The following is a 25,488-nucleotide window of genomic DNA, read 5'->3' on the forward strand; positions in this document are numbered from 1 at the left end:
ATTTATTCTATAAATCTAGGGGTCGGCACGCTTTTTCATCAATGGCCAGGTAGTAAATTAATAAACATATCTATGACTTAGTTTCCCCTGAACTGTTAGTATTAGCATCTGAGAACTAGAAGACTGTTTTTCTAGAAAGTTTAGGAAGGGATGGTGTTTACAATGCACTCAAAAAATTGTTCAGCTTAGAATTTATATAGAATGAACATTGAGACTGATTTAGGATTACTAAAAGTAACTTTCTATGGCAAAAATGTCACCAGGGTGGAGGTGAATATCTCATCCTTGCTTTGCAAGAGCAAATGTGTGGGCTTCCCCGGTGGTCCAGTGGTTAAGAATCTGTCTTGCAATGCTGGGGATGCTGGTTCGATCCCTGGCCTGGGAAGATCTCGCATGCTGCTGAGCAAATAAGCCCAAGTGCAACAACTACTGAAGCCTGTGTGCCTAGGGCCTGAGCTCTACAACAGGAGAAGCCAGCACAGGGAGAAGCCTGTGCACTGCACCAAGGAGTAACCCCAGCTTGCCACAACTAGAGAAAGCCCGCGCACAGCAGCAAAGGCCCGCCACAGGCAAAGTGAAAAATAAATCAAATAAGTCTAAAAAAATAGAAGAGTGAATACGAGAGCTTTGTTAAAACAACTTCCTACCCAAACCCAGCCAATTTTCAGGGCCAGTGGAGCCAGAGTGTGGGCCTGTGGGACCCTTAGAATTGGGTCCCCTTGGATCCCACAACTTGCTTCTTCACCAGCAAGTCTCAGAGCCCAGTACAGTTGACATATGATGTGGCAAAGCTCGCCTGCTATCAAAACAGAGCACGCAGAGAAAATTAATTCAAATAAAGCATGACAAATATTTGCTTCAATTTAAATTCATAAAATGCCATTTCATTACATCGCGTTTTCATGTATGTCATGCCAAAGCTATTTTTTTTTAATTACTTTAGAAGTTAGAACATGTAGGAAAACACATTTTTTTAATAAACTACACTGTCATGATATAGATATTTGAAGCTTGTAATATTGATTTCATAGCAGAATGATGGATCTGAAGTCTAAGAATTTCTTAAACTGCAATTAAAGTAAACATTCACGAGGGGTACCTACACCCTCCTCCCTGTGATGACCCTACAACTGCCAGGTGGCACTTCTGAGGAGTAACACTTCTTGTTCTCATGACTCAAGCACATCTTGGAATAGACTGACACAGAGCAGGAAGGCCATGTCCTTAGAAGGAAAAGAAGGTGCCTTTCTCCTAAGGGAAAGGAGGCCTGGGGGAAAACTTTATCTTGTGAGCCATGGGGCCACCGGCCCTGACTCCTGGGCCTGCTTCTCATACAGTTCTCTGACAGTTTCCCTTTCCTTCCTCAAAACTCCCATTGATGTGATCATGAACTCTCCTCCTAGAAGAGCACAGCAAACCTGACTTTTGGAGCTGTCTCCTGGCATATGTTGCTATCTCTTTAAGCATGATGTTTTTATATTACTCTTTGAAGAATGATGACTCTCATTCATTCCTAAAGGCAATAAAGACATATTGAGTAGTCACTCTGAGCCAGGCACTGTAATAGACTCTACAGATAGAGGATAAAGAAGGTGAAATCATAACACCGAAGATTTTGTGGTCTGGTAGACATGTTCATAGGCAATAATGACAAGATAAGTGGATCTGGAAGTCACTCCTAGAAAAGGTCTTCTGGGAGAAGAACCCTCTTCACCAGAAGGGAGCTTGAGGAAGAGCTCTGAACTATCTGGGGAAGTGGACTCACTTAGAATGAGAAGCATCTTCTCCAAAGGAGTTAAGATCTCTGACCATTTCCAACAAGAAGGGAGTCATCATCCTGAGGATTTCATTGGAATTGAAGGTGTTAGTCACTCAGTTGTGTCTGACTCTTTGTAACCCCATGTAGCCCACCAGGCTCCTCTGTCCATGAATTCTCCAGGCCAGAATACTGGGGTGGGTAGCTATTCCCTTCTCCAAGGGATCTTCCCAACCCTGGGATCAAACCTGGGTCTTTTGCATTGCAGGCAGAGATTCTTTACCATCTGGGCCACCCAGGAAGCCCTGGTGGATTTCACTAGTGCTCATATTTCAGTGAGGTTGACTCTAAATATAAATTCAAAATATTACATTTCAGTGAGGTTGACTCTAAATATAAATTCAAAATATTATCTAAAAAATTATCAGACACTCAAAGTAAAAAGGTTTTCTATTTTTTTATTGGGTTGACCAAAAGGTGTGTTCAGGTTTTTCCTGTAAGATCTTATGGAAAAAGTGAACAAACCTTTTGGCTAACCCAGTATTTGAGGGAGGGATTATTGAGGGACTCCAAAAAAAAAAGACATGGGATAGCAGCTTTCTGTAGATTCTACTGCGTATCTACCAAGCTTGCAATGACTTGTTCTGTCTGAGAATTGCCCTCCCTCCAAAGTATCCCTACAAAAATGGAAAGATGAGCCTTATGACTTCAAGCTGCTGTACCCAGTGGGGGTAGCTGACCTGACTTGAGTCAGTCAGATTCTCTCTCCTAGGGATTTAGCACTGGGACTAAAAGAGAGCCAATCGGTCTGCAGTGTCCAGGGACAAAGGACTTTCAAGAGCTGTGGAGAGTCTGTCTTCTGCTCACCACATACATACTTGCAAACACAGAGAGAAGATGGCATTTGTTATAGAGAGAAGCAGAAATGAGGGAGGAAGAGAGAGCACTAACAGGTGCCTAAAGGAGTTCAATAAGACACCATGGTCCTGAGACACATTCCCTCTTCTGGGTAAGCCAGCTCAAGTTGGTTTCTGTAACCCATAACCAAAGGGGTCTCGCCTATACTTACTCTCTCTGGTTTCGGTAGAGTCCTGCCTAAGTGACTGAAAGCTTCTCTTACTTATGTGCTGTCAGGATTCTGGGTTTGTGACTCCCAAGCCCCGCATCATACCTGTTGAATCTGGCCCTCTAGGGTGAGAATCTACATTTTGTAACAGATCATTAGGCCATTCTGATGGGTTACCAAGTTGTGAAACTGTGGGATAACATGATGTTCCTGTAACTGAACTGTGATGTACACATATGCTATAGCTCTTTCCTCGCAATGACCCTGTGACATAGGCCATCATTTATTATGGGGAATATTGAGTCCCTCTTCTAATGTTTCCTTCCATGTTGGGGCAGCTCTACTGGCTGGAACAATTCTGTCTAATCCCTAGTCCCTTACTCACTGGTGACCTAGCTGGATGCTGAGTGCTTGGAAGGAGAAAACAGACATGTGTAGCCCAGCTTCTTGCTTTTCCTTTTTTCGGGGTGCTGGCCTGCCTGCAGAAAGCATGTGATCTCAGATGCTTGCTCCTTGCTGAAGATCCTCCTACATAAGCTCTGCCCCTGCAACAGGGGCTATGGTGAGGGAGACCCTCCCCAGTCTGATGCAGTCGTGATGGGGTGGGAAATTCTCCGCATCATTATGAGATTCAATGCTCTATCTGCAGGTAAGACTCTATGACCAGATTCTGGCTTACCAATGTGCTGTTTTGGCTCCCATCTGGCCCCACTTTTACGTCTTATGTCTCTGTTCATTCAGAGCTCTAACAGGGAAGGGGAGTTCTTAATGGGATCCTCAAGATTCCTCTATAATTATATACATGGTTCCAGATAAAACCAACTGTCTGTCCAACCCCAAGTCCAAGGGCCTCTCATGGCCCGGCCCCATGGGGAACTTCTGGAGTGATGCCTCTCAGTATAGATAAGCTATATATTCCCCTGGGAGTTGGTGAAAAATGTAGATTATTATTCTGAAGGTCTTAGGATAGGGCTTGTGAGTCTGCATTTCTAACAAGCTTTCAGGTGACACCAATGCTCTTGGTGGGAAGTTCACACTGGATCCACACAATTATATAAAGGATAAATTTCCGGAGGCCCATAGCCATATAATTCTAGCAGGCAGTATGACAGCCCTCCCCACCCCACCCCTCAAAGATATCATGCCTGAATCCTTGGAACCTGTGTATATGTTACTTTATATAGCAAAGGGAAATTAAGGTTACAGATGAAGGGAAGGTTGCTGATGAACTGTCCTTAAAATAGGGAGATTATCCTGGACTTGAGAGATGAGCCTAGTATTATCATGAGGGTCTGTAAAATTGGAAGAGAGAACCTGAAGAGGAGGCCAGAGGGATATGATATGAGAAAGACTCTACCAGCTATGGCTGCCTTAGAAGATGGAGGGAGGGAGCATGAACCAAGGGATGTGGGCAGCCTCTAGGAGGTGGAAAAGACAAGGAAACAGATTCTCTCCTCAAACCTCTAAAAGGAATACAACTCTGCTGCCTCTTTGATTTTTGCCCAATAAAACGCATGTCAGACTTCTGACCAACAGAACCATAAGATAATAAACATGTACTGTTTTAAGCTTCCAAGTCTGTTGTCATTCATCATGGCACCCATAGGAGATGGATGCACAGACACTTCCTTCACGGCAGTCTCATCCTTAAGGCTGAGGTATTCCAACCAGGGAACCAGCCTGAGAGGTTTATAAGAGATGCTTGGTTAAAAAAAAAAAAAAAACATACAGTGTCCCTTGATGAAAAATCCCAAAGTTTTAAATGCCAAAACTACTAGACTGAGTGAATAGGACTGACTAATGCTCTGAACAGGCTTGATTTTAAGTTAAGTGAGCATGACGAGCATGTTGTTAAAAACTCAAACCTGATTAAATCTCTGATGAAGCACAGCTTGATAAATGCCAGGTGACCACAGCTCTGTGAAAGCAAAAGCAGAGGGCAGAGCCAGGAGATTTCCTGTGGGGGCTGGAAGCCTGGGCCCAAAGAAGGCAATGTGGGTCACCACGTGGTTTGTCCTGACAGTGGTGTCCTGCCACGGGGAGGCGTCCTACCCACGCCATGGAGTCTCTTTTTTTCAGGTATTTACTGAAGAGCGGGAGGATGAAGTTGTGATGGTATCACTCACTGTAGGGAAACTCACTTGTTCTGGGCCAAATCTTCACTGACTGAATTTCAGATTACAAAAATAAGCTTTTCAAACACTTCTGCCCAGAACTGGTAAATGGAAGTGTGGCTTCTAGAACTCGTATAAATCGTGTCATTGGGTTTATTCATTTGTTTGGCCGTGAAGTCATTTATTTTATCAAGGTGCATTCACACACCAAATATTTATTCTATATCTACCATATGCCCCGCCTTGAAAATGCAAGGTTAAACACTATGGAGTCAAGATGTAGGTCTAGCTGGGGAGACAGACTTGGGCTTTCAACTATTATTGTGATGCCGTGTTCATTGAGCTGAGCTCCCGGGTGCTAAGGAAGCCTGGGGGAAGGGCACTTAACTTAGTCTGGGACTGGATCAGAGAGGGACTGAGGAGGTGGCCCCATCAAGATAAATTGTAAAAGGTGAGGATTACGTTGGAGGAGGTACTCTGATGGGAGAAACAGCATGGTGCTATGAAAGAGCATAGAATTTTCAGAAATGATGAGAATGTGGGTGCTGGAATTCAGGAGGTGTTTCTATAGGGAACAATAGCAGAAGAAGCTTTAAAGATAGCCAGGGGCCTGGTTATGAAGTCTCATTTAACGTGCTAAGAAGAGGAGGATGGTGAAAATGAGTGGAGGATGAGACGCAGGAATATGATGTAGTCAGATTTGTATTTAGGGAAGAGCGCCTGGCAGCTCTGAGGAGAGTGTCCTGGAGGGGAGGGAGGCTGGATGCAAGATGGGACGGGGAGGAGGCCAGAGAAGATGACCTTAACATCTGAATGGGGCTATGGACAAAGATGCTGTTTTTCTTTTCATTTTTTAAATCGAAGTGTAGTTGCTGTGGGCTTCCCTGGTGGCTCAGCAGTAAAGAATCCGCCTGCAGTGCAGAAGATGCACGTTCAATCCCTCAGTCAGGAAGGTCCTCTGGAGAAGCAAATAGCAACCCACTCCAGTATTCTTTCTTGGAAAATCCCGTGGAGAGAGGAGCCTGGTAGGGTTGCAAAAGAGTAGGACACAACCTAGTGACTAAACAACAGCAATAGTTGCTGTATGATATTATGTGTTACAGGGGGACAATACATTGATACACAATTTTAAAGTTTATACCCCATTTATCATTATAAAATATGGGCTATATTCGCTGTGTTGCACAATATAACCTTGAACCTTACTTTCTACCTAGAAGTTTGTACCTCTTAATCACCTACCTCTATATTGCCTTTCTCTGCTCCTCTCTCCCCACTTGGCAACCACTGGTTTCTTGTCTATGAAAGACGCTCTTTTGAAGAACAGACTAGCTTTGGGGAAAAACTAAGGTTTATTCTAAATTGCGTGACAGCATTTCATAAATTCAGAATTTATTCAGTTCACCTGAAAAAGTGTTAAGAAAATACTAGGAAAGCAGTAAACGTGGATGGCTGTCGGTGGTGGCCGCAACACGTTCTCTTGGCTCCAAAAGAGTTTGTGGATTGAGAATAGATGGAAGCTAGGACTGCATTTAATATGCAGTTTTGTATTGTTGTCATCTGCTGTGATTATAGGCTTGGCTCCTGGTTTTTCATTCAGAGCCATTTATTCAGAAAATCTCTTATTCAGAATTTGAGTTCATTCCTCGTTAATTCACTGGCAATTTTCTGTAGCCCAGTGATTGAATTACCTAATCGCACCTGCCTGAAATGATTAACATAAGAGGAAGCCGTGGGGTTGTATTTGATATAAATGATTTGTTTCCTGAAGTTGTAATTTTATTAAAGGGGGACCCAGTGAACCCACCACTGGGTTTTGCAAACAAAGGCGAGGTCCTGGCTTCTGGGAGGTTAATGGACGATTAGCAGCTGACAAATGGCAACATGGTAGGGGGATGGAGGTGAGGCTTAAGAAGGATGGAGGCACTCCTCAGGTGGTAGATCAGCAGCCCTAGGAAAGTGGACCGGAGAGAGAGTGCGAAGTGCGGAGAAGACCCACGTGGGGCTCAGGAACTCATGTTCCAACTCAGCCTCAATCCTACTGCTTGGGTTATTCCCAAGTGGGTCTAGAGGGGTGGAAGTGAAAGTCGCTCAGTTGTGTCCGACTCTTTGCGACCCCATGGACTATACAGTCCATGGAATTCTCCAGGCCAGAATACTGGAGTGGGTAGCCTTTCCCTTCTCCAGGGGATCTTCCCAACCCAGGGATCAAATCCACATTGCAGGTGGATTCTTCACCAGTTGAGCCACAAGGGAAGCCCAAGAATACTGGAGTGGGTAGCCTATCCCTTCTCCAGTGGATCTTCCGACTCAGGAATCAAACCAGGGTCTCCTGCGTTGCATGTGGATTCTTTACCAGCTGAGCTATCACGGAAGCCTTAGTAGAGGTGAAACTCCTCTAACTCCCCTAAGGGGAGTTGGGATGATGCTCTGGGTTTCTGAGACAGAGTCAGGCAAGGCGGTGCTAACAGGACCTGAGGTTTTCTTCTGAAGTGAACTGTGGCCTTTGTACTAGGATCTTTCAGTAACTTTAATAAGAGTTACTGGTCTCTTAAAGAGCCAAACAGGAAGAATGAGGAGATGGACTACTGTGAAATATCATTTCATTTTGTTCAGCAATTGGGAAAAAAATGCATGTTCTTTATCATTCTTTGTTTACTCATTATACCCACTTTCTAATGTAGGTTTAGTGTAGACATAAGTATATACACACAATTTACATGCCATTTAAGGACGGAAATAATTTGTCCTTCTCCAAATATAAGTTGAATATTTCCGTGGTATTAATGCTTTTTAATCCCTGAGAATCCTGGGATGGTCCACCGAGGGCTGGTCAGGGCAGACCTTCAAAAGACAGCACAGTGGTGCCAACCTTCATCCCTAGATCCACACTTATTCCCATAACTAAGGTACTAGAAACATCTTTTCTGGACATTTTCCTTTCTCCTTCCTTCTGCTCCCCTCACAGATACTTCAGTTCCTGTACTGCTTTATTCCTTCTGAAGTGAAAGTGAAGGTATTAGTTTCTCAGTCGTATACAACTCTTCGGACGATAATCCACCAGGCTCCTCTGTCTGTGGAGTTCTCCAGGCAAGAATACTGGAGTGGGTGGCCATTCCCTTCTCCAGGGGAATCTTCCCAGCCCAGGGACTGAACCCACATCTCCTGCATTGCAGGCAGATTGTTTACCGTCTGATGCACCAGGGAAGCCCTGTTTATTCTCTCTATTCTAGAGGAAGTTGGGTCTCGGTGGCTCAGTGCTGCCCATCACCATAGGGCCATTCTAGGAGTCCTCTCATGGGACACTGCCTCAGTCACTTATGTGACTGTTCATTGAGAGACAGGTACATGTGCAGGCAGAGGGGCAGGCAGGTCAAGGATAATTTTCTATTGAGAAGAAAAGTCTTCCAAGTGCTACTCAAATCCCACTGTTAGGACAAGTGTACTGAAAAGAATGGTTTGGCCTCCACTCATGAAATAATCTTTCCCCACCTCTGACCTAACCTTCTCCATATAAGGTCCATTGGCTGACACTATGGGTGCCTACATCAGACACATGGGAAATTTTCTGGAGGAGTTTTTACAGTACAGATTCACAGGCTCCACCCCTCGCCAACAGAAGTCGATTCCCCATGAGGCGATAGGAGATTCCCAGTGGTTTGGATGTAGTTGGTCTGAGAGGTGGTCCTTCCCCTCTCCCCACCCTGCACCCCCCTACCCCCACCGCCTCCCTTCTGACCTTCCGGGCTGAAGGAAGTTGGAAACTGGGGAGTTGAATGAGAGGCCGAATGCCCTCTGCTGTGACCACTTCTTGCCCTGGCCCCACAGCCTGGCCACTAGAGCCCAGACTTGCGCCCTGTGTGCCTCCATACCCACGGTTCCCCGGAGGGAACCCCACTGCAGTTCTGCATGTGCAGGCTCGGGGTCAGAGCAGAGAACTCGGCAAGGCCTGGGAAGGGGGTTCAGCTTCCACCCAAAGGCTTTCAGAGACCTGCCCTGCCGGCTTCCACCTTGAGACCCTTGGAGTCACTTTGCTAAGCTGACTGGTGGGGGCAGGGATGTCATAAGAGGACCCATTTCATGAACAGAGAATATTCTAGAGAGCAGAGGTCTATTCAGGGACCTGTGGGACTTCTACTTCCGGTGAGATCCTGGGCTGAGTCGAGTGGGTACCAGAGGCAGAGCAGAGGGACCCGTGTCTGTGGGTCTCCTTGTATAGACGAGGAATCCACATGGCTGTCTCTGCTCCGCTCAGGGGCTCCACATCTTGACCAGGTCCCCTAATCCTTAATGGGTCTGGGACCATCTGTTTGTTTTCAGGTACCCCGTCTGCACTCTGCGTACATCTCTAGGCTGCTTGATGAGGAACTAGTAGCAGCGTTGGGAGGCCTTTGCAAATGCCAGTTCCCAGGTTCCTTCGCAGAGCCCATGTCAGGACCTTCCTGATCAGAACATCAGTACAAGTGACTTTAGACTCTCTTCCCAACTAAAGGTCCCTAAGGTTAAACAGCGAGCTCAGAGGATTAATTTCCCACTTTCCCACTTGGAAGCAGCATCCACGGCTACAAATGTGAAAAAGAAATAAGTAACCCTCTGTATACATTCACTTCTGCTGCAAACTCATGCATTTCCCAGACATTTTGTTTACACATCTGCTCACGGAAGTACTGTGTCTGAGCTAGGGTGCTGGCATGCCTAATTTAAGAACAAAATGTAGATTGTAAGCTGGAATTGTTGCTGCTGCAATATCTGTTCATCCTGAACTTGCTTCACACACGACAAATGCCTTGTACAAGCAGGAGCAGCTGCACTAAAGCCAAATAACCCGCAGGGACATGTCTAGTGAACAGCCCTCAGTAACCTCAGTCTAGGGACACATAGGTATGTACGTGCACCCCGGCCACCCTCAGTCCCACCCCGCTGCCTCCCCTGGTCTCTCTCACTAAATCATTTTAAATACCATCACAAGGCTCCTGAATTTCCTGGCCATCATCATCTTTTCCATTAACATCATTATCCTATTCCAGGGCCCATTAGAACTCCTTCTGTAATGAGAACTTTGGGTGCAGCTGTTCATTACGGCCCTGGTCACCCACAGCTCCCTCCAGCTGTCGTGATGAATGCTCTGCGTACCATTCTCACCTGTTCCGCATTGTCCCCTTTGCTTCCATTAAGATGACCATCTTCTCCCCCCTCCCCACTCTGTAGTCATCACCTCATTACAACTCCATTACCTTTTAGCGTCATCTACATTATAACTCCATTACCTTTCCCATCATCACCATTACCTGCCTTATCACCCCCTCCACATTTCAGTTGCCCTCGCCTTCTCCTTTACAGCCACCAGCTTTTCAATTACAGGTCCATTATCTTTATTATTACCTCGGTTACAATCATAATTGTCCCCATAACAATTTCCATGTCTTTCTCCACCCTTCTGCAATGCAAGACTCTGGCCACCTTTGAAAAAGCTATTACATACGAGACACTCCAACATCTCAACAAATGTTAGAAGCCCCTTCCTTTCCTCCGTCAGATCACCTGTGATAATGTTAAACACAAAAGATCTGCTCCTTTTCCATGGCAATCTCACTAATGTCTTTGTTCCTCTTATTTACAGCTCACAGCTCCACCCTCATTTCTCTTTCAGGAACTGCCAAATGGTAATAATCCTCCTCTGAAGAGACACCAACATCTCATCTGTTCAGCCCTCTGTTACATTGCTTCTCTCCCATCCAAGTACTAACCAGGCCTCACCCTGCTTAGCCTCTGAGATCAGATGAGATCGGGCATGTTAAGGGTGGTAGGACTATAGACTATAGTTGCCTCTCTGACTCCATGCATCCTAACTACCAAGTTCTTCTTCAAAGTAGTTCAAGGCCCTGTTAGCATAACCAGCCAGGCATATTGCATTTCTGATCTCCCAGTGTGTGTATTAGGGGGGAGTCAAGTGGCTTACTTTTGTTTTATCCATGCAGTGGTAAGCTCACAGTGGACTAGACCTCATTTCCTTTCCAGAGCACACAGCAGCTGGTCAGAGTTAGCATTCAAGAGAGCGTGGTTGATCGAATGGCTCTTCTTTTATCTTTACACCCAGAGTCTATTGCTGTCGCATTGATCACTATCAAAACCTCATCAATACACTCCTTATGGTTTCATTACCTCAAGCTCCTCCTCTTTGAGAACAGCTACATTTGCTCGTCCAGATCTGGCCATTATCTCAGTAATTATTATGGCCTCAACGGCAGTAGCCCCATTACAACTCCATTACCTCTTCTTGATCATGGAGAGATAGGTCACTCCACCACGATGCCCTGCGCCCCTTCCAGAACAGCCCTCAGCCCCTCAAGAAATTACTGAGTCTGTGCAGCCTCTCTCCCCGGTAGTCATCCATTGCTGCACAAGTGATGCTTACAGTCTTGCCTGAATGTGCCAAGGTTTGAATGACAAAAGGTGGATTTCCTTCCTGGTGTCTTGCTGTGTGATTTCAGACACATCTTTCAGGGTAGTGCTTATGTGAGGAACTCTGGATTCAGACTCCCTGGGTTCAAACCCCTAGTCTGCCACTTACTAAGCTGTTTGACCTTGTGTGTGTGTCAGTCTCTCAGTCGTCCAACTCTGCGACCCCATGGACTATAGCCTGGTTGTCCATGGAATTCTCCAGGCAATACTGGACTGGGTTGCCATTTCCTTCTCCAGGGGATTTTCCCGACCCAGAGATCAAACACAGGTCTCTTGCACTGCAGGCAGATTCTTTACCATTCTAGCCACCAGAGAAGCCCGATCGTTTGACCCTGGGCAACTTAATTTAGCTTTTCTGTAGCTCAATTTCCTTATTTGTAGAGTGGAGTTAGTAATAAAACCTCAAGAACTGTGGTGCTGGAGGAGACTCTTGAGAGTCCCTTGGACAACAGGGAGATCAAACCAGTCAATCTTAAAGGAAATCCACCCTGAATACTCATTGGAAGGACTGATGCTGAAGCTGAAGCTCCAATACTTTGGCCACGTGATACCAAGAGCCAACTCACTGGAAAAGTCCTTGATGCTGGAAAATATTGAGGGCAGGAGGAGAAGGGGGTGACAGAGGATGAGATGGTTGGATGGTATCATCAGCTCAATGGACATGAGTCTGAGCAAACTCCAGGAAATTATGAAGGACAGGGAAGCCTGGCATGCTGCAGTCCATGGTGTCACCAAGAGTTGGACACAACTGAGCAACTCAGCATAAATAACAACAACAATGCCTATTGTTACTGGCTGTTAGTAACCATACCTATTTATTAGGAGTAAATGAGTTAATGCCTAGAAAGTAATCAAAGCAGCACTTAGCAGATAGAAAGCACTCCATAAATCTTAACTCTTCTCAGGGCTCCATTTTCTCCTTGCCAGTAGAGGAGGGTTAGGTTAGTTCAGTTCATTTCAGTCACTCAGTCGTGTCCGACTCTTTGCGACCCCATGAATCGCAGCACGCTAGGCCTCCCTGTCCATCACCGGCTCCTGGAGTTCACTCAGATTCACGTCCATCGAGTCAGTGATGCCATCCAGCCATCTCATCCTCTGTCATCCCCTTCTCCTCCTGCCCTCAATCCCTCCCAGCATCAAAGTCTTTTCCAGTAAGTCACCTCTTCTCATGAGGTGGCCAAAGTACTGGAGTTTCAGCTTTAGCATCATTCCTTCCAAAGAAATCCCAGGGCTGAATCTCCTTCAGAATTGACTGGTTGGATCTCCTTGCAGTCCACTAGAATAATCTCTAAAGTCCTATACCAAACATTTGATGTGTCTGTGTTTCTGGTACCAGATCATCAGAGTCCTTGCAGAGTTTCAGCATCATGGTTCTTCAATCATTTCCCAGCTTTGCTGTTGTCTGCTGACTCAGCTGGGGAGCATGGCACTGCCTTGGCCCATGGCCACAGATGTTCTGCAAGGGGAGTGATCTCTAGGCATTTTCTTCTCTGTGCTTAATGAAAGACTTGTTGCGGTTTTGCTGTGGCTGAACTAGACGTAGCTGCACACACATAGGTTCAGCTACACAGCCTCCCAAGCTGCCCTGCCTGCTAGTCTTGTCCTCCTGTCTGTCTCTCTCCTCTTTGATCTCCTAAGCAATGGTGAGGGTTCGCAGATGGCATCTGGATGCACCCGTCTTTTGCGTGGGAGCTCTCTAATCAGCATGGGCTTCTCCAGGCCACACCACGAAGGAGACAAAGTTTGCTTCTGGCTTTGTTCCAGCATGATTTTCTCTCTGTCTCTCTCCTGGATCGATGCTCTAGCCCTCCTCTGCTCATCAGCTAGCCAGACCATCTGCCGCTTGCAAGGGATACCCTCCTCAATCCTGCCTTTCCTAGCAGGGCCCTGTGTTCTAAAATTATTTTTTCATCTTCTTCCACCATCATTTCTCCTCTGCTCTGTGCTTCCCTCCTCTAGTGACTTTTAGAGAGAACACATGCCTTGGGACACATGCCTGTCAGAAGGGACATTTGAGAAACACTGTGCCTTAATAAGACTATATCTTAGATGGTAGAATTTCAGACACATGGCAGAACTGAGGATTTTATATTTCATTTTATATTTTTAAAATCTAAGATGGGGTGAAGGTAGGGTTGGGGAGTGATTTTCAGGGCAAGGAGATTTCACAGTGCCAGTTAAAATACATTTTGTGGGCAATTTCTGCTCTCGCTCTCAAACCCACTTGAAATGCATCCAATAAATTATACTTAATTTACCAAGCTCTTTATTTCTCAGAGCCTACTGGAACCTTTGGCTAATGAAGCCGTCTCATCTCTCATGATGTTTCGGTGGGTTCTTTACACCCTATTGTTAGTAATGCGAGAATTCAGTTGTCAAGATCAGTCTGAAGTGTGCGAGGCTTTCTGTGTAAACAACATTCCTCTCAAGCAAACACAGGGAAAAAGATGCTTCACTTTGTGATTACAGAGACAACAAAAATTGGCTGGCTCTAGTCCAATTCTATAGAGATGTCTGGGATTACAGAAACATGTTCTGCCTCTAAATCGTTGGTCTTTGGCCAAGGCAATCCAAAGGTTGGCACAGGTACCCAGAGAGATGTGAGGCAGCTGTGATAGCTCTGCCGTCACCATCAGCAGCAACTTTCCCTTCTCCTGTTCTCTTTTTCTCTCTTCTCTTGGTCTGACTTTTTTCCCTAGTCCAAGGAGTCACGTTTATTTTGACTCCTAGCTTTGAATCACCTTTACTTAAGACTAAACTTAAGGACTTCCCTGGTGGTATAGTGGATAAGAATCCACTTGCCAATGCAGGGGACATGGGTTCAATCCCTGGTCCAAGAAGATTCCACATGACTTGGGAGAACTAATCCTGTGAGCCGCAACTACCGAGCCTGTGCCCCGGGGCCTGTGCTGTGCAGCTGGAGAAGTACCACAATGAGAAGCCCAGGCACCACAACTAGAGAGCAGCTTACAGTCACTGCAATTAGAGAAAAGCCCGGTTCACATTCCCACCAACAGTGCAAGAGGGCTCTCTTTTCTCCACCCCCTCTCCAGCATCTATTGCTGGTAGGTTTTTTGGTGATGGCCACTGGGACTGCTGTGAGGTGATAGATACCTCACTGTAGTCTTGATTTGGATTTCTCTAACAGTGAGCGATGTCGAGCAGTGTTTCATGTGTTTATTACCACCTGTGTGTCTTCTTTGGAGAAATGTCTGTTTAGGTCTTCTGCTCATTTTCTGATTGGGCTGTTTGTTTTTTTCTGATAGTGAGCTGTATGAGCCCGCACACAGCAAAGAAAACCCACTAAGGCAAAAAAAAAAAAAAAAAAAAAAACGTAGAATTTGCTTAAAAAGACCTCCCAAAGCCCACTACCTCTTCCCTGAGGTCTTCTTTGCCCATCTCCACTTCCCTGAGCCCCGTGACACTCATTCTCTCTGGGTTCTCAGTAACTAACACAGTCGATGCCGGGGTGTTCTATTTAGTACTTGCTTGTATTGCTGTGCCTTGGTGTTTCACTGGTTTTCTGAGTTTATAACTGTCCTCCTGACTCCATCCCAAAGGGCCTGAGGGTGGGAACCAGTATAGGTGCTTCTGTGTGGCCCTTGCACATATTTTTATACTTGACACACACACGGATTACTCAGTGAAAAATCACCAACTGGGTCTTCTGACCCTTTCTCTTTTCTCCTTATCTTCCTGGCTGGTCCTCTTAGCCACCGCATTTCACTTCTGTTTTTCCCGGCTGCCTAAGTGCCCCAGGCTGGTGGTGCTTGCACCACTGTGTAAGCATGTTGGATATATCCAGGTTTAGGAGATTTCTGATTCCTAGTTTCCTAGGAGCTGTGTGTGCTCTGTGCTCAGTAGCTTCAGTCATGTCCAACTCTTTGTGACCCTCGTGGATCATAGCCTACCAGGCTCCTCTGTCCATGGGATTCCCCAAGCAAGAATACTGGAGTAGGTTGCCATGCCCTCCTCTAGGGGATCTTCCTGACCCAGGAATCAAACCCATGTCTCCTGCTTTGCAGGCAGATTCTTTACTGCTGAGTCACCGGGGAAGGTGACTAAGAGCCAGAAATTTACTGAGTGACCGTCTGGATACTACACCTGATAGGACTAACTCTGGGCCAGTCCAAATCCTTTGGTTTGATGTGAGATGGCAAGAAAGAGGAGCTAATCTCTGGGTTATAAAAAGTTTCCCCAGCAAAAGCTGTTATGGGGCCAATTGGACCCACACATAAAAAATTCAATCATGAAATCGTAAGTGCTGGTTAACTTCCTACAACATAGCTGTTAACAGTACTGTTGATGCTTTCATTTGGGGAGAAATCGGAACCATTTAAATGTGCTTTGATGACATACCAAAGGGTAACTTTACATAAATGTTGTCGCTATAAATATGGGCCCTGCTTAGGATCAATTCTCATCAGTGTGTTGGAAAGCAATTTCTGTAAGTACTTTGCGTAATCAATTCATATCTACTCATTGACCTTCAGGAGTCTGTGCAAGTCCCTTCATGCAGTGTGCTCTGCAATTCTATGTCTCTTCAGATGCATATTTCACCATATTCGTCCATGGGTTTGATACTCAATCAGTGCAATCATCTGTTTCCTCCTTTCAACTGCTTCCCTCGCCTGGGGAGGTGAGGGCCGAGTGGCACCTCTGCCACATGTGTGTTAGAGAACACTTGTTTACTATGTCCCTAAAAACCCAGAGAACTAAGAAGACAGCGGGCATTCTGGGATAATAAAAATAATGAGGAAAAAAATTATCAGCTTGTTTATACAATTATGTAAATGATGAGCACTTATACATGGCTGATTCCTCAATTATTCATGGTTTGAAGCTGTTGAAAATTCAATTAAACTAAATAACCTTTTCTTCAACACTTATTCTGGGCAAGGTAGTATAATTTGAGGAAGGGGAGACAAAGGCACAATTTGATAAGGAAAAGCAGAGAAATACACAGATGCCTGTAGCACAAGTTGAGTGAGGACAATATGAAAAGGACAGTAGGTGCCCTGAGGGTTTCAAGCAGGAAGAGCGAACATCTGTTTGGGTGGATCCAAAACGGGATTCAGGAGGAGGGAGGACCTTGTGCTACCATCTCTCCTCCATCACCAGCGCCACTCTTTAAGTTCAGGTCTCTCTCCTGCTTCTCTGGATGATGAGAGCAGCTTCATGTCTGATTTTCCCCTTCTAATTGCTGCTTCCAGTGATCTTCCTAAAAGGCAGTCTGAGTACTACATCACTCCCTGGCTTCCACCCCAGCATGGTCCACTAGAAAGAGTTACAGTTTCTCAGGATCGCACATCTAAGACTAAGTGTCTGTCACGCTCTGTAGCCTCAACACAGAGCATGTCTGGCTGCTGTCCGCCTGTCGTGCTGCCTCAGTGCCTTCAGTGACCTTGCCCATGGTGCTCCTTCTCTCTGGATGGTCCTCCCACTTTTCTCATTTTCTCTTCTCCCTGCCTGGGCTCCTCATTTGTTTAGAGAGCTCCTATGGCACATTCTTTGCCACTGCCTGCCCCCAAGACACGGCTGATGATTCCCACCCTGCCTGACTGTGGTACCAAGCACTTTTACACTCTGTAATTTGGCAGGGAGGGATAGCCTGTTTGCCTGCCTTGTAAGAGTGTGTCTTTCTTGTGGTCAGGATCCAGACTGGGTGTGGCACATAGTAGGTACTCCATGCTCATTTACTGAATTCACTTGAATCTGTTGCATGGTGGGGTAGGATGCACCAGTTTCCATGAGATTAAAGAGTGACAGGATGGTGAGACGTGAAGGTAGAACATTTTTTTCACAGAGTCTGGGATAAAAGAAAAGATAATCATGAAATCAAGGAAAAGCTGCTTTTGTTTGTTTGCTGGTTTGACTGCAGACCGAGTCTGGTTTATAAGCAGAAGGGGAAGAAAGTGAAAGGAAATAAGATTGAGGCAATGACTGGATGGAGGCTCTGGAGGAGGTGGTAGAAGGGGACTAAGGGCTCCATGGAAGAGTTAGCCTTGGCAAGGAGCAAGGAGACTCTCTGTCCAGAGACACAGGGCAAAACAAGTCAGGGAGGATGACCTGCAGAGGCCTTCTAGGAAGGAGAGGAGCAAAAGCAAGTGATGCTCTTTTTATGTGGCCCCAGTGTTCTTGCCTGGAGAATCCCAGGGACAGGGGAGCCTGGTGGGCTGCCGTCTATGAGGTCACACAGAGTCGGACACGACTGAAGTGACTTAGCAGCAGCAGCAGCAGCAGAATTAGCATGGGTCCACATGTATGGATGTGAGAGTTGGACCATAAAGAAGACTAAGCACCGAAGAATTGATGCTTTTGAACTGTGGTTCTGAAGAACACTCTTGAGAGTTACCCTGGACAGTAAGGAGATCAAACTGGTCAGTCCTAAAGGATATCAACCCTGAATATTCATTGGAAGGACTGATGCTGAAGCTGATGCTCCAATATTTTGCCTATGTGATGGGAAGAGCCGACTCATTGGAAAAGACCCTGCTGCTGGGAAAGATTGAGGGCAAGAAGAGAAGGGGGCGGCAGAAGATGAGATGTTTGGATGGCATCACTGACATGATGGACATGAGTTCGAGCAAACTCCAGAAGATGGTGAAGGACAGGGAAACCTGGCGTGCTACAGTCCATGAGGTCTCCAAGAACTGGACATGACTCAGCAACTGAACAACAACAGCAGCCTTAGCAAAAGGAGAGGTGAGCTGGAGGGTAAAAGGCCAGTGGACACACCCAACATCAGTACATTTTGCCCACGTAAACTGCAAGACTTTGAGAGAAAACACAAATATTCAAAGTACGTTACCGAGCAGGGGCCTTTTAGATACTATGCTCTTTATTAAAGTTTATCACCATTGAATGGGGTGATTGGTTTGCTCTGGAGCAACACTGAAGGTGGAGGCTCAGTGGTGACTCCTCTGACACGACACTCTGCCCTCCCCTAGGTAGAGTAGCATGGAAGCCCAGGTGAGCTCTGTCCTGCGCGAGGCTGATCCAAGGTTTAGAGAGAAATACACGCCTGGAGCTCTACTTAGATGCTCCTCTTCATCTGCATTTTGATGAGGCAGTTGGAGCAGCCATTTGTGTTCAAACTGTAGTTTCTGTTTGAATCCACTCAAGCCACAGTTTACATGGATTACAGATCTTTTCCTCCTGAAACTCCCTCATGGCCCCTAAAGGCTGGGTGAGTTTGGGATTCTTAGGACCTGAGCTGGAGAAGTGGGTGAACCCACAGCTGCGGCTGGGCCCAAGTTCTTGCAACCACTCTTAGCTGGCCCTTTGAAATTCTTAGCTTCACTTGGGAACCATGTGTGTCCATGCTAAGTTGCTTCAGTCATGTCCAACTCTTTGCAACCCCATGAACTATAGCCCACCAGGCTCCTCTGTCCACGGAATTCTCCAGGCAAGAATACTGGAGTGGGTTGCCATGCCCTCCTCCAGGGGATCTTCCCAACCCAGGGATCAAACCCACATCTCTTCTGTGTCCTGCATTGGCAGGTGGATTCTTTACCACTAGCACCACCAGGGAAGCCCTCAGGGAAACATGGAAGAAGGTTTTTTTTCCACTGGAATGCAAATGCAAGGTTTAAGCTCAAGGTTTGGCTTCTTTAGAGAGGCCGTAAGAGCAGAAGGAAGCTTACATTCAGGCACTTCTGGGTTGACTACCTCTATCAAAAGCGCAAGCTGTGATTTTAAGAACCTCCAGCTTTCATCCTAAGGCCACCCATGGGTCTGGTTTGGTTGGGGAAAGATGAGTGGGAGAAGACAACTCCGTTGTTGTTTATCTGTTTATAAGAATACACTTATCTCAGGACTTCCCTAGTGGTCCAGGGGCAGGGACTCCATGCTCCCAGCGCAGGGGGCCCAGGGTTTGATCCCTGCTCAGGGAACACGTTGCAGCTAAAGATCCTGCATGCCACAGCTAAAAAGAAAGAAAGAAAAAGATCCCAAGTGCTGCAATTAAGACCCTGCACTACCACCTAAATAAATAAATTTTTTTTTTAAAGAAGAATACAATTATTTCAACCCAGAGCCATCTGTTCCTGTTCACCTTGGGTTAGTTTCCCACTCCACTCGCTTCCATTCTGTTTTTAACTTTTTCTAAAACTTACAGAAGAGTGTTAAATTGGAAGGCAATCATGTCCTTCCCAGCGCTAAACCCACCTAAGAGAGTTATGGGGGGTGCTGGACATGAGAACCAAGATGAAACATTTATACCTCTGACCATTTTATATTAGTCTCAGCAGAAAGTCAGGTATTAACATCAGTATTGAATTAAATGGCCAAATAGTGGTTACTCAATAAAGCTTTGTTACCTGGAATTGGAAGCTATCAAAGATCCCATGGAAGAGAGCATGGCAACTCACTCTAGTATTCTGGCCTGGAGCATCCACATGGACAGAGGAGACTGGTGGGCTACGGTCCATAGGGTCACACAGAGTCAGACTAATCACAGCACAAGTCCCTAACTCTCCTTTCCTTGAAAATGCATAATCATGGACATGCATCTGCACATAGAATCCTAGACCTTTAGAGACTAAAGAGACCTCACAGATGCATGTGGGCATGTGGGCTCTTAGTTCCCTGGACAGGGATTGAACCTGAGTCCCCTGCATTGGAAGGCTGGTTTCTTAACCACTGGACCACCATGGAAGTCCCCTATTTATACGACTGACCTCACAGGAGAGCATGGATTGTCCAGATTAGCCTCACAACCCAGGATCAGTTTGCCAGGAAACAGGGGAGAATGTGGTTCTTCAAATCCTGACTGCGGTCGGGAGCCGTCATGAAGCTGGAAGCTCAGTTCCCCAAATATCACATTTATCTCAATTTAGTGAGAAGCTGAAAACCTATCTGGGGCCATTTAAATTCTAATGTTATTAAGGGCTCATCTAATCAGCTTTTAAAATAAGCTGCTTTCAGACGCATGGGGAATGAAGGTGGGGCGGGTGTAGGCTGAGTAAGACAGTTCACACCAGCCTGGTGAAAGCACCTCTGTTCCAGCTGACCTTCCTGCTTGGTAACTTCAGCAATTCCAACACCAAACCGTGCTGGTGAGCAGCTATTTGGAAGTACATGAGGGAGGAGGCTAATCTGAACAATCCATGCTCTCCTGTGAGGCCAGCCGTATAAATGAGGGACTTCCCTGGTGGTCCAGTGGTTAAGAAATCTACCTTCCAATGGAGGGGACTCAGGTTCGATTCCTGTTCAGGGAGCTAAGATCCCACACGCCCACATGGGGGCAACTAAGCCCTCAGGTACCACTGAGCCCACACACCACAACTAGGGAGAAGCCTGGGTGCTGCAACAAAAATTCTGCGTGCTGCAACTAAGACCCGATGCAGCCAAATAAATGAATAAATAAATATTTTAAAACTCGTGTACATATAACAAGTCTTGGCAGAGAGAGACTGGCCTCTGTGTCGGGAGACCGCTTTCAGATTTAATCAACAGAGCAGCCAGTGCTTCTGAGAACTGGATACTGCTTTCCATAGACTTCTGAGAAGTCCCACCCTCAGGGTCCAGGAGGATCCAACTCCTCTGCCTGGAACCATCGCACTCAGCTGGCCCTCACACCCAGCTGTGGCTTGACTCTCCCTGAACCTGGGAGAAACTGAGTTTAACCCTGCATGTTTATGGCTCCGATGTAGTTTGGGATTACAGTTCTGATTCTGATGTAGTTTGGGATTACAGTTCTGATTCTGACACCAATTGTGGTGTGTGGTTTCTCCCCCACCGCCACACACTAAGGAGTTCTCTGTGACACCAGCTGGGTGCCCTTCTATTCAACTCAATTCCCACTCCATCTATTCAGGGACAGCATCAGACTCCACAGCATGAGGGCTTCATTCCTCAAGACTACCCCCCACTTCAGATGCTAATCACAAACACAGGTTGTCATCTGTGCTTCTGACCTACTGCTACAAATTGGAGGTTCCCACACATCCTCCTCCGGTTCTATTAACTTGCTATTAGAATGACTGACGGAACTTGGAAAACCACTTGACTCACTAGATTACTGGTTTATTATAAAGGATATTGAAGGATACAAATGCATCAACAGCCAGATGAAGGGACACACAAGGGAGGTTCTGAACAATGAGTTTCAAAGGAGCTTCTTTCCCCAGCATGGTGGCACATGGAAGCATCCTAGTTCACCAACCCAGGAGATCCCAGACCTCCTCCTGGTGGGTTTTTATGGAAGCTTCATTACACAGGCTTGATTGAATCACTGGCCATTGGTGATTGAACTCAATCTCCAGTCCCTCTCCTCTCCCCTCCCCAGAGGTTGTGCAGGGTGGGACTGAAAGTTCCAACCTTCTAATCACATGATTGGTTGCCCTGGCAACCAGCCCCCATCCTCAGGAGATTTCCAAAAATCACCTCTTTTAATAAACTCGAGTGCGACTAAAACCAAGAAACACGTATTTCACTCTTACAGCCTGGAAAAAGTTTTAGGAGTTTTGTGCCAGAAATGGCATGAAAACCAAATAAATATTAATATTTCTCGTTATAAATCACATTATTACAGGAATCATCCCCCAGCCCTGCTTTAAACTTCAGTCTGATCCTTGCTATTCCTGAGTATTCTCTGATTTGGCAGAGTTCTCCTTGCTTCCGTAAGGCTGCCTCCAGACAGGATGTGGTGTTTGTCTCCATTCCCTCTCCCACAATCCTGCACACAGGCTTCTCAGATCCCCCCAGAGTCTCAGTCAGACTGGTGAGATCCTGGGCTCCCTCTTTCATCCCTCCAACCCTTCCATCAGATATCATCATCAGATATCAGTAATGAGTGAAAATATGTGACTGTTCTTGCCAAGCTCATAATTTGTCTCACCTTTAAACCAATATTCTTTCAATATTTATTCAACATTGATTTAGAGGAGGATAGCATCCCAGATTCTACTGAAGCCACGTTGTTCAGAAGTCAGTTCAGAGACCATCTATTTTTATTTAAGCAAGTTTCTTTGAGAGAGGATGGGGGTTGGGAGCGTTTAATCTTTAATTGCAAATAGTTCATCATATGTTCTATACAAATACTGTCTCCAAATACAGAGCTGGTAATTTAAAAAGTCTTCATCTTAATAGTTGCCCCTCTTTGCTATCCAGATGGTCCACCCTATTCCAGCTCTGCTTAGTTGTAGAGAACTTGATCTCAACTAGCTGTTAGCCTAAGAGCATCAAATTAACCAGTTCACTCCTAAGTGTGAATGGCTGATAGCCCGCTTAGTGCAATGATGTCTCTTGTGAGTTTGTACATTCAAAGGTGTTTTAAATGGCCTGAGGTACTTTGTGGTCAAGTGTCCCCTAAGTAAGACAAGATGTCGCTGAGGATATGCTGGGTTAATTCTAAGGCAGGGCTTCGTAAAAGATGTGTCTTGCCACTGTAGAGTGCCATGGTAGATAATGAGAGCACCATGAATCTGAGGAATGAAATGAGTTTTTCCTGAACAAACATTAGCAGTTTTGTGAATGAATAGAGAAGAGAAGGCGGGTGGGTATATTGTCATTGTTTTGCATAATAATAATAAAAAAAGAGCCACCCCTCTATGAAAAGTTCCCAGTTCGGTGTACCAAGTCTGAGTGCCAAGAAAAGTTATTAAAGGAGTGAAATATTCATCGTACCTGTCAACTCTGAATCCTGAGAGCCTTCTCCCATGGACCATTTTTTAGAGGTTATTATTTCAACCTGAAAATTCTTTAGACATATATATGTGGTATGAAAAAGGAATTAGGAAAGCTTTTAAATTAAAAGAAATAAAACGACAGATTTTTCCTCTAGCTATATAAATAGTTATGGATAGAGATAAAGAGATGGATATTCTTTCATAATACTTTATTAGAGGTTTTGGAACTCCAGAAATTTTAGAGTCAGGCTGATGAATAATTTAGCACTGATTCCTGCAGGCTCAGAGCATGCATGGCTGGGTTGGGGAGCAAGTCTAGCCTCTTGGAGGGGCTGAGTGCAGTCACACACTTTTATGACCAACTATGTTTGGAAATGCATTTCTGAAATATTTTATAAGATATCAAAACCTTGGTGCCTAGTTTCTCCAGCTTTTTCTGAGGTAGCGTAAAGCCCAGGAGAGCTGGTGCTCTTGACCACCTCACGGCAGGGAGTCTGTGCCTCGGGCTGTTGTTGCAGTGACAAGGAGTCTCAAATCCTGGGAATACGCAGTCACAGCTGAAAGCCTCAGACTGGCCATTGCAATGATGGATGGTTAAAGGTTCACAGAAAACGGTACCTTTAGTGATGGTGTCCTGGGTGTTTTCTCTTTTCCACACGTTCTTTAATCCTAATGCCCAAAGAGACCTGGTCTATGCAGTGATGATGATGCGGCCACCTGAAACAGAGACAGGAGGGAAGAAATACATTTATGGCTTTAAAATAAGGAACTTGTGTTTCCCTTTCCATCTCAACTGCCACATCTCCATTTCAAAAAACTTGGAGGTATAATGTGGGTTTCTAAAGAAAATTGTTATTTATTGTTATTTTTTTCCTCTTCAGAAAGTTTGCTTTACTTCATTAGTTTTCTTTCATTTGTTCTCATAGCTTTGCAAGGAAGTAGCAAATATTTAAGGTCAAAATTCTACAGAAGGATTATAAATCCAGCTATGTGTTTTATGTAGCAAATCCCTTCTGAGATCTTTAAAGATGGCTGTGGTTACATACTTAGATGATCTGATTATGAAAAATGCTTGACGCTTCTTCTAGGAAACCTCTCATCCCCTCTAAACCTGAGCCCCCCTCATGTTCTTCATGTCCAGGACACTCAGCGCCTTGCTAGGTCACAGAAGTCACCCCTCATCGTAAGTTTCTTCATTTGTGTTGTACTCACTCTGAACTCTCAAATCCTCAAGGGCGAATTCTCTGTCCCTATCACAAAGCTAGCACAGAAACTTTCAATCAGTACTCTTTAAGGAAATGAATGCATAACAGCCATTTTCTCAGGTTCGAACCACAACCAATAGAGCAGCAACACCTCTTGCAAGTGGGAAGCTTCTGTGTCAGCAATTTGTCAGTTTCTTTCAACAGGGTTGGGGGAATTCCCTAGTGGTCCAGTGGTTAAGACTGTGCTCTCACTGCCAGGGACCTGGGTTCAATTCTTGGTTGGAGAATTAAAGTCCCACAAGTTGTGTTGCACAGTCAAAAAAAATTTTTAATTTAATTTAAAAAATAAACAGATTCCCTCTGCAAAACTTAGACCAGTCACTCCCTGCCCCCTACACAGTCCCATGCATTATCCCACAGCCCATCAGTTCAGTTCATTTGCTCAGTCATGTCCAACTCTTTGTGACCCTATGGACTGCAGCATGCCAGGATTCCCTGTCCATCACCAACTCCTGGAGTTTACTCAAACTCATGTCCATTAAGTCCGTGATGCTATCCAGCAATCTCATCCTCTGTCATCCCCTTCTCCACCCACCCCAAATCTTTCCCAGCATCAGGGTCTTTTCCAGTGAGTCAGCTCTTTGCATCAGGTGACCAAGGTATTGGAGTTTCAGCTTCAACATCAGTCCTTCCAATGAATATTCAGGACTGATTTCCTTTAGGATGGACTGATTGGATCTCCTTGCAGTCCAAAGGACACTCAAGAGTCTCCTCCAACACCACAGTTCAAAAGCATCAATTCTTCGGCACTCAGCTTTCTTTATAGTCCAATTCTCACATCCATGCATGACTACTGGAAAAACCATAGCTTCGACTAGGTGGACCTTTGTCAGCAAAGTAATGTTTCTGCTTTTCAACATGCTATCTAGGTTGGTCATAACTTTCCTTCCAAGGAGCAAGTGTCTTTTAATTTCATGGCTGCAATCACCATCTGCAGTGATTTTGGAGCCCCAAAATTACGTCTGTCATTGTTCCCATTGTTTCCCTACCTATTTGCCATGAAGTGATGGGACCAGATGCCATGATCTTATTTTCCTGAATGTTGAGTTTCACTCTCCCCTTTCACTTTCATCAAGAGGCTCTTTAGTTCTTCTTCGCTTTCTGCCATAAGGGTGGTGTCATCTGCATATCTGAGGTTACTGATGTTTCTCCCAGCAATCTTGATTCCAGCTTGTGCTTCTTCCAGCCCAGT

The 25,488-nt window shown here is 45.5% G+C and overlaps 1 protein-coding gene across 1 annotated transcript in view; it reads right to left on the reverse strand.

Moving 5' to 3' along the window:
• The window catches only part of TNR (tenascin R), a 483,754-nt gene that overhangs the window by 202,064 nt on the left and 256,202 nt on the right, over positions 1-25,488 (reverse strand). The window contains exon 2 of the mRNA XM_018060627.1: positions 23,650-23,748. The gene's annotated coding sequence lies outside the window, so the exon portion shown is untranslated. The remainder of the gene's footprint in view (positions 1-23,649; positions 23,749-25,488) is intronic.

Source organism: Capra hircus, chromosome 16 (assembly GCF_001704415.2).
Source record: "Capra hircus breed San Clemente chromosome 16, ASM170441v1, whole genome shotgun sequence".
Taxonomy (NCBI): domain Eukaryota; kingdom Metazoa; phylum Chordata; class Mammalia; order Artiodactyla; family Bovidae; genus Capra; species Capra hircus.